This window comes from Cynocephalus volans, chromosome 10 (genome assembly GCF_027409185.1).
Source record: "Cynocephalus volans isolate mCynVol1 chromosome 10, mCynVol1.pri, whole genome shotgun sequence".
NCBI lineage: Eukaryota > Metazoa > Chordata > Mammalia > Dermoptera > Cynocephalidae > Cynocephalus > Cynocephalus volans.
Window position 1 is genome coordinate 885176 of NC_084469.1, and position 9802 is coordinate 894977.

The 9802-nt window shown below is 47.2% G+C and overlaps 1 non-coding gene and 1 pseudogene across 1 annotated transcript; both read left to right on the plus strand.

Annotated features, from left to right (window-relative positions):
* Window positions 1-205: 205 nt before the first annotated feature.
* Window positions 206-5705, plus strand: LOC134389170 (tubulin gamma-1 chain-like; annotated as a pseudogene).
* Window positions 5706-9075: 3370 nt separating this feature from the next.
* Window positions 9076-9182, plus strand: LOC134389755 (U6 spliceosomal RNA). The gene has a single exon (XR_010024732.1). It is a non-coding gene; the product is annotated as a U6 spliceosomal RNA (small nuclear RNA).
* Window positions 9183-9802: the final 620 nt, after the last annotated feature.

Genomic DNA, 9802 nt, shown 5'->3' on the forward strand with positions numbered 1-9802 from the left:
GCTGTGGGATAAAATGATTCCCAGGTTGGGCTCCCTGGCCTGTTGGCCTAGTGGAGGCCAACACAGCACACGCGCCAACCGAGCACGCGCGTCAAAAGACGGAGAGAGCGCGCGCTCCCCACGTCCTGCGCGCCCGGCTGCCAGGCCTCCGTCTCAGTCGTGACTCCCGCAGGGCCGGGGCTGGCATGCCCACGTCTGAAGAGCAATGCCCCGGGAGATCATCACGCTGCAGCTGGGCCAGTGCGGCAACCAGAGTGAGCAAGCGAGCCCTGAGCCCCTCCGGTCTCTGGGTCTGCCTCTTCCCGGTCCTACCCAAGAGCTCGGCATCCACTAGTCCCTCTTTCCCTTCCATGAGTCTCCTGCCCTACTGCGTATGATGACCCAGACTGAGAGCTGTGCCTCAGCCCTGGGCTGTGATGGCTCAGAGACCCAGGTGTCTTGGGTCCACCCTTGAGTGTGACAGCCTCTGAGCCTACAGCTGGGCTCCTCAGGCCTTAGGACTCAAGTAGACTCAGGTGTCTCCCCCTCTCTCCCAGTTGGGTTCGAGTTCTGGAAACAACTGTGCGCCGAACATGGTATCAGCCCCGAGGGCATCGTGGAGGAATTCGCCACCGAGGGCACTGACCGCAAGGACGTCTTTTTCTACCAGCGACTTGTCCAGGGCCGGCCGTGGCCCGGGTTCCCTGAAGGGAAGGGCAGCGGCCTGGTACTGGGAAATCCGCTGGGCAAAAGGGCCAGGCGGCTGGCTTGAGGAGGGAGGGCCGGCAGGAGCCAGTGTTGGGAGGACTGGGGACTGGGCAGGTCCTAGCCGATTGGGCCCCTTCCCGGACTCCCCTTCACAGGCGGACGATGAGCACTACATCCCCCGGGCGGTGTTGCTGGACCTGGAGCCCCGGGTGATCCACACCATCCTCAACTCCCCCTATGCCAAGCTGTACAACCCAGAGAACATCTACCTGTCCGAGCATGGAGGAGGAGCTGGCAACAACTGGGCCAGTGGATTCTCTCAGGTGTCCAGGGAACCATTCCAGAGACCCTTGGGTACTCCTGCCCCAGGCTCAAGCAATCTGTGAATTTGACCAGATCAGATTGAAAATAAATGAGACAAAGAGATACCCTGACCAGAGGGACAGCCAGGGAGAGGTTTATGCAAATTTCGAGCAAATCATTTGCAAAGTAGTATTTTGGAGTTGAGGGCTACATCTGAGGCTCTGCTTCAGGGTGGCAACAATGTCCCAGGGTAGAGCTCTTGGCGCTGAGAAGAGACACTCTACAGAACCTTTGACCTGACCCTCCCTTCCCATGTCACTATACAGGGTGAGAAAATCCATGAAGACATCTTTGACATTATAGACCGAGAAGCAGATTGAAGTGACAGTCTAGAGGTGAGGTTCTCCCTATAGGGGTGGGGGAGACTGAAGAGTGCTGGGGAAAAAGCAGGAGGTGGCCTGAACAGGTGATGTGATGGGGAACTGGTTGCCAAGGAAACCAACCCTGTGCTGTAAGAGTTGGAATTCACAGCTCCACCCCCACCTCTGAGGAGGTGGAGGGGTTAAATTGACCTCCAATGGCCAAGGACTTAATCAATCATGCCTAAGTAATGTAGCCTCCATAAAATCCCAAAGGGGCTGAGTTCAGGGGGCTTCCAGGAAAGTGAACATCTACATGCCAGGAGGGTGGCCACCCCACCTCCATGGGGATGGAAGCTCCTGCACTGGGACCCATACAGACCTCACAGTATGTATTTCTTCACCTGGTGTTTATTTATATGCTTTAAAATGTCCTTTATAATTCACCAATAAACATCAGTGTTTTCCTGAGTTCTGTGAGTCATTCTAGCAATTTTTTTTTTTTTTTAAGATGACCGGTAAGGGGATCTTAACCCTTGGCTTGGTGTTGTCAGCACCACACTCAGCCAGTGAGCCAACCGGCCCTCCCTATATAGGATCCGAACACGTGGCCTTGGGTCTATCAGCACCGCACTCTCCCGAGTGAGCCACGGGCCGGCCCTTCATTCTAGCAAATTAATTGGACCCTAGGAGGGTGTAATGGGAACTCCATAGCTTTTTGGTTCTAGAGAATATCTCTTTTCAGCACAAGGAACTCTACCCTGGAACACTGTTGCCACTCTAGAGCAGAACCCCGTAGCTTTTTGTTTTATAGCCATTTGTCAGAGGCACATGCCACTTGCAGTTGCCATCAGAAGTGGAGGGCAGTCTTTTGGGACTGAGCCTTCAACCTGTGGGATCTGACGCTATCTTCAGGTACAGATGCTTTTTGACTTACAATGGGGTTTCATCCTGGAAAAACCCATTATAATTTAAAAATATCCCAAGTCAAAACACATTGGGTTGTGTCCCAATAAACCCACCATGAAATTGAAAACTTGTGAGTCAAACCATCGTGCGTTTGGGACACTCTAGAGATAGTGCCAGAATTGAACTGAATCAGAGGACATCCAGCTGGTGTCTGTTGCAGAATTGGTTGCTTGCTTGTTGTGTGGAGAAACCCCCCCACACACATCTAGTGTCAGAAGCGAGTTGTGAGAGTACTGTTAGAGAAACTGAGTTAGTTTCTTCCTGTATACACACAGGGCTTTGTGCCGTGTCACTCCATTGCTGGGGGGACAGGTTCTGGCCTGGGCTCCTACCTCCTGGAGAGACTGAATGACAGGTAAGCCTGTGTTTGGGAAGATGGCATTAACCCTGGTTCCCTGGGTAATGTCTTTCCTTTTAGTCACTTTTTCCTCTTGAGCTGGAAAGTCTGCCACTACCCCCTTTTGGGTCTTACGGACAGACCTACCCAAGGAACATCTTGGAAGAAATAACTTGGGGAACAGGGGATTTACTTAGGGAAGAGAAGGGATCTACAGATTTTCATGCTTGAGGCTTATCTTTTTTGGCTCTGAAGACTCAGTTCTGTCCTCACCACTTTTGCATAAGAGATTGGTGGCACTTGGAAAAGATTGGTCCCTGTTTTCCCTAGAAAATGGGCAGATGCGCATTGATGTACATCGATGTACAGAGATGGGCGGTGATGGGGGCCCTTCCAATTCGCTGTGTGCCCTCCCCTATTCCCCCTTTCTCACCCTCAGGTACCCCAAGAAGCTGGTGCAGACGTACTCAGTGTTTCCCTACCAGGACGACACGAGCGATGTGGTGGTCCAGCCCTACAACTCACTCCTCGTGCTCAAGAGGCTGACCCAGAACGCAGACTGTGTGGTGAGCAAAGGAAGAAGGAGGTGGGGGCTTTGGTCTGCCTCCCCTAGCCAGTGAGTCACATACACCCTGCCCTTCCCAAGCACCTGTCCACACAGAGAACAGAGGACCACAAAGTCATACCCTTCAATCCCTGTACAGCCAACTGCCGGGGGAAAAAAGAAGTCATACCTTATGGGCCGAATTATGAAGTAAGGTCCCCACCTCCAAGTTGCTTACAGTCCTTTTAGGCAGCAAGACTCCTAACAAAGTGAATATACCCCCACCACTACCATGTACTCCCACTTTGCCGAATTAATGCCTACTCACAGTTGAACTCTCAGTTCAAGGACCACTTTCTTAGAAAACTTTCTCTGACTGCCCAGTCAAGGTCAGATTCCTTTGTGCATATTTCAGGTTGTTAACTATACTTTTCTGTTGTTTTATATGAGGGTAGTTTGGAAAAACTGAATTAAAAATTAATGTACTGTACAGGCCAGCTGCCAAAAAAAAATTGATATAAATCTTTCCATGAACTTTTTGACATCATATTTAACATCAATCTCTCCACCAGACTGTAGGCCTGATGAGGGGAAAGACCATGGCTGTTTCCTCTCCATGGTCTCTCTAGATCCCGGCACAGTGTGTGGCACAAGGGGGCATTCACGTATTTGATTACTAACCTGCATAGTCCAAAAGTGTCTCATGATGCCCCAAAGACAGTATATTTTAAATGAACAAACCTGCTCCCTGATTTTAGAATTTAGCAGGGACTAAGCTAATATCTTATTTCTATGCCCCCTTTGTCCCCCAAAATGTGCTGTGACCCTCTTTTGTCCCCCCAGGTGGTGCTGGACAACACAGCCCTGAACCGGATCGCCACAGACCGCCTGCACATCCAGAACCCGTCCTTCTCCCAGATCAACCAGCTGGTGAGCACCCACTACCCACTCCTGGACTCCTTTGGACTGGACACCCTCCTTGCTGGAGGGCCATCTGGGGAAGGGAGGCTCATCCAGGCCAAAGCCTATGAAGTGACACCCCGGCCCCCAGGTGTCCACCATCATGTCGGCCAGCACGACCACCCTGCGCTACCCTGGATACATGAACAACGACCTCATCGGCCTCATTGCCTCGCTCATTCCCACACCCTGGCTCCACTTCCTCATGACCGGCTACACCCCCCTCACCACGGACCAGTCAGTAAGAGCAACCCTCAGTGGCCCAGGCCAGGCTGGCCCTGGACCTGGCAGGCCCCAACCTAGTCTCTCTCTTCCCCCCACTACCCCAGGAGCTGCCCTCTGCAGCTCCCAGAGGCTCTGCGCTCAGGCACAGATCTACAGCTTTCTTGCTGACATGCTCTCTGTCTTCCCATCTTCCTGTCTTCCCTCTGCCTTTGGCTCCTGCAGGGCTTGGGTTGTATGGAGTTGGGTTTTGCTACTGCACAAGGGCACGAGTTTGCTGAGCGGAGGAGGGCGAAGACCGTAATCCTGTGGCAGAGACTCAGTACAGACCTGAATCTAAAGACATTCCCCACAGAGACCCTCCTACCCCGAGTCTGACGGGAACATGTGTTGACCGCTGTTCTCTGTCCATGAATCAATGGACTGTGCCCTGAGTGCTGGCCTGGTCCCTGTGACCCACTGTCCCATCAGGTGGCTAGCATAAGGAAGACCACGGTCCTAGATGTCATGAGGCGGCTGCTACAGCCCAAGAACATGATGGTGTCCGCAGGCCGGGACCGCCAGACCAACCACTGCTACATTGCCATCCTCAACATCATCCAGGGAGAGGTGGACCCCACCCAGGTGGGTGAGGCCCCTCAATTCTACCCCCTGAACCTGCAGGGCTAGAGGAGAGGCTACCATCACCATTCCTGTGCCCACCCCAGGTCCACAAGAGCCTGCAGAGGATCCGGGAACGGAAGTTGGCCAATTTCATCCCCTGGGGCCCAGCCAGCATCCAGGTGGCCCTGTCCAGGAAGTCTCCCTACCTGCCCTCAGCCCACCGTGTTAGCGGTCTGATGATGGCCAACCACACCAGCATCTCCTCGGTGAGTCTCGTAGTTTGCACCTCTTTTCCCCTAATTGGTTTCCTGATTGTGACTCACCTCTCTCCATCCCAGTTGCCCCTGCTTCCAGCTTTTTTGCTGTAGTACAGCCCAGCCTTGATTTCCTGGCTCTCTGGGCCACATTGTTTCTCAAAATTCTTTGTCACCCTTGCTTTCTGTTTACCCCAAGCTCTTTGAAAGGACCTGTCATCAGTACGACAGGCTGAGGAAGCGGGAGGCATTCCTGGAGCAGTTCCGCAAGGAGGACATGTTCAAGGACAACTTTAATGAGATGGACACGTCCAGGGAGATTGTGCAGCAACTCATTGATGAGTACCATGCAGCCACACGGCCAGACTACATCTCCTGGGGCACCCAGGAGCAGTGAGTCCCCCAGGACAAGGACCCTCATCTGCCTTATTGGTTGGGCCAGGCCCCATCTGACTGACCACCCCCTCAGAGCAGAGATCAGGGACCTCACACGTCTCTTTCTCATACACACACGTACACACATTCTCTGTTGGCCTGGGGACATGTTTACTTCTCCTCTTATGAGACTATCTTTAATAAAGCAGTGGACATAAATGAAGTCACTGGTCTCTTTGAAGGCTTTAGAAACCGGGCAAGGGGATGCCTGTTCTTTTACCATCACTCTGATGGAGTCCCTCCCCATTACTAGCATCTTCAACTCTGAGCAAACGGTCTCCCCCAGATTTTCCTTCTGCCTAATTTTGGAGAACACAGGTGGGGTTTGACCTACCTGAAATTCCTTTCCAGGGTGAATAGGCCCACAGATATTACCTTGTTCTCTGTCTGGCCCCCTTTGGATCCCAGTTGCCTCTCACAAGTCACTATATTAGGTGAACATTCCACCCGTTTCATGTTCCCACATCAGAGAGTCCTGTTGATTACAAAACCTGTGGGCCTGAGGCCACCACCCCTACCACTAGGCCCTGGGCAAGCAATGGAATCAGACCAGCTACCTTTAAGCTTCTTGCAAACAGGGTGGTGCTGGAAAGACAGTCCAGGAGATCCACTAGTTTCAGGCAGCTGGAGTCTAGGAACATCAAGTCAAGAGGACAAATTTATTCTTTTATTTTATTGTTTCCATATAATGTATGTTTGTTTGTTTGTTTATTTATTTATGATTCTTTGAAAAGAATAACAAAGTTTGCAAACCTTTATCTAGACTGACCAAGAAAAAAAGAGAGAAGACAGAAATTACTGAGATCAGAAATAAAAGCAAGGGGCTGGCCCGTGGCTCACTCGGGAGAGTGCGGTGCTGATAACACCAAGGCCATGGGTTCGGATCCGATATGTAGGGATGGCCGGTTCGCTCACAGGCTGAGCGTGGTGCTGACAACACCAAGTCAAGGGTTAAGATCCCCTTACCGGTCATCTTAAAAAAAAAAAAAAAAAAGTAAATGCTATGTAAATAGTTGTTATACTGTATTGATTAGGGGATAAAGACAAGAAAAAAGTCTGTATACTTTCGGTACAGACAAAAGTTTTTTTCAAATATTTTTGATCTGTGGTTGGTTGCCTCTCCAGATGTGGAACCCACAAATATGGAGGGCCGACTATATAGAAAGAGATAAAGATCGAGATATATAGAGAGATGGAAAGAAGACTGAAAACAAGTATAATAAAATATTAATAGGAGTTACATTTGGCCAGTGGTATTATATGTATGTTTTTCTATATTTTCCAAATGGTCTGTGATGGATATATTTTACTTTGATAACCAGAAAAAATAAATTTTAAGCGTAAATGAGTAGAAGTGTAAACAGGAAGAGCAACCAGAGGTAAAGAGCCCACACATGGATAATGCCAATAAAATAGATATGAAAAACAGATGCCAATAACAGAACAGAAGAAGAAACCTATGGTGTTATTCCACCAAGATCAAGGGTTCGGATCCCCGTGCCAGCCAGCCACCAAAAAAACAGAAGAAGAAGCAACCTAATTGCTTGGGGGTGGATACATCTTATTTCTCACGGATTCTTACCCTCTATCTGAAAACTATGGGAGACATGCGAGTTTAGGATTATTTCAAAATCAAGTGGATATATTTGATTCAAGTTTAGAATTCCATAAGAATAGCAAGCAAGGAAAGAAGCTCACTATTTTTCATATTATGGACAACAAAAAAGTTAACATCCTAAATTAACTTTTTATAATATATTGCATTAGTATACAATTAACATACAATATATATACAGCCCTGCACTGCTTAACGAAAGATCAATTCTGAGAGATGTGTCATTAGGCAATTTTGTCACTGTATGTACATCATGGAGTGTATTTACACAAACCTAGAAGGTATAGCCTAATTCACACCTAGGCTATGTGGAATAACCTACTGCTCCCAGGCTACACACCTATGCAGCATGTTACTGTATCAAATACTGTAGGCAATTGTAACACAATGGTAAGTATTTGTGTATCTAAACATACCTAAACATGAACAAGGTAATGCTTTGTACTACTGTGAAGGTTCCGATGTCACTAGGCGATAGGAATGTTTCAGCTCCATGATAATCTATGGCACTATCATTGAGTATGTGGTCTATTGTGGGCCAAAACGTCATTGTGAGGCACATGACTGTATTTATAATGTTTATAATATTTACAATTAATATACAATATCTCTATATTAATATACAATATAAACGGCTATGAAAAATTTTAACAAAACTATTAAAGTGATGGATAGTTAAATACTTAAAAAGCTAGAGAGGGATTGCTGAAAGTATATAATTTTTGCATGTCATCATGTTTTATTCTTGTGGTTTTTCAAATTAAATAAAATGTCTCAAAGTTGTTCAATTTTAAGTGCTATATGTATACAAAACAATATTGAAAATACAAAGCCATATTGAAAATATTGCTGAGCATTGCCTGTACATCAAGCACTGTTCTAAGCACTCTGCATATACCAGTAGAGCTCATTTAATTTCCACAACCACCGTATGGACAGGCGCTGCTATATCCCAGTTTTGACAAAGAGGAAACTGACACTGAGAGGAAAGTGAGACTCAGGGTCACACAGAGAGTCAGTGGTCGAGGTAGGTTTCTCAGCTTTCCTAGAAAGAGAAAACTTAGGAGGAGTCACGATAACTGCCAAATATTGATGGGCTGTCAATTGCAAGAGGTGGGGGGACGTATTCTGTGACACTCTAGGAGCAGAACAAGGACCACTGGAGAGAACTACATTGGGGCAGATTACAGCTCCCCAGCAGAAAGAATTTCCACATGAGCAATACTGTCCCCGGGCAGATGAGTGGCTCTGAGGACTATGAATCCCCCTCCACTGAACTCAGCAAGTTCTGCATGAGGGCTTGCCTGCAATAGACAGATCCATTTATTTATCCAGAGTAAAGGAAAGGGCACTCTGGAGAGCCAAGTTCACGTACAGTTATGTACATGACTCACAGGTGAGCCTGTCAAGTTTTGATTCACAGTCTACTTACTCTTACTTGGGACAAAATTCTAAACTGCTTAGGTGTGTAAATTCCTAGACCAACACAAATTTGAAGGAGAAAGGAAGGGCTAGTAGGGACTCTAAAGTAAAATCAGTTAGGAACAGAGCTATCATCCTGATAAGGAGAGATATTACGAAAAGCAAAAGCAATAAGCAGCCATTTGGCTTAGGGGCAAACATACCTTCAAAGGAGTCTGGGGCAGTGCAGCAAAATAGAAATGTTGGTGCTCATGGCACATGCCTTGAGTCGATAGGAAAGATTAAATTTTGTTCAGTATAATCCATTTAAGAAAGGAGACATAAATAATATATTTTACAAATATTTCCATTGAAAATAGTTGTTAGTGCTAGGTTTGGCAGCACATGAACTAAAATTGGAATGATACAGAGAAGATTAGCATGGTCCCTGTGCAAGGATGACATGCAAATTCGTGAAGTGTTCCATATTTTTCAAACAATCCAATTAAAAAATGGGCAAAGGAGCTGAATACACATTTTTCAAAGGAAAAAAAGAAAAAGGAAGGAAGGAAGGAAAGAAGGAAGGAATGAGGGGAAGGAGGGAGGAAGGGAGGAAGGAGACCACACACTAATACATTGAACTTTCAGAAGGAAAGAACAAATCTATGGTTACTAGAGGTGGGAGTGGGGGAGGGAGAGGAGGGTTGAGGAGGCATCAGGTAAGGGGCATAAAGAATAATTACAATTTGTAATAACGAATATGCTAATAATATTGACTTGATCATCACACGTTGCACACAGGTAATGGTAGTTAATGCTGTACCCCCAAAATATGTACAATCAATTATGCTTCAATAAAGAAGAAAAGAAAAGAATTTTTAAATGTTTTGAGTTATGGGACCTAGACGGATAAGCCTGGTTATCTGGAAAATGTTTTAAGTTTCTTATCTACATGGGACATCTTTTTTTTTTTTTTTTCCTGATAAAAATGAAAGGGTAAAACAATGAGAGTCCACTGCTTTTCCACTGCAAGAGGCAGCAACCTTCCTCAGGGCTACTGGCACTCTGTTCACTGTTTTCCTGGCAATTCCCCCTCCATATTGTAATAATGAT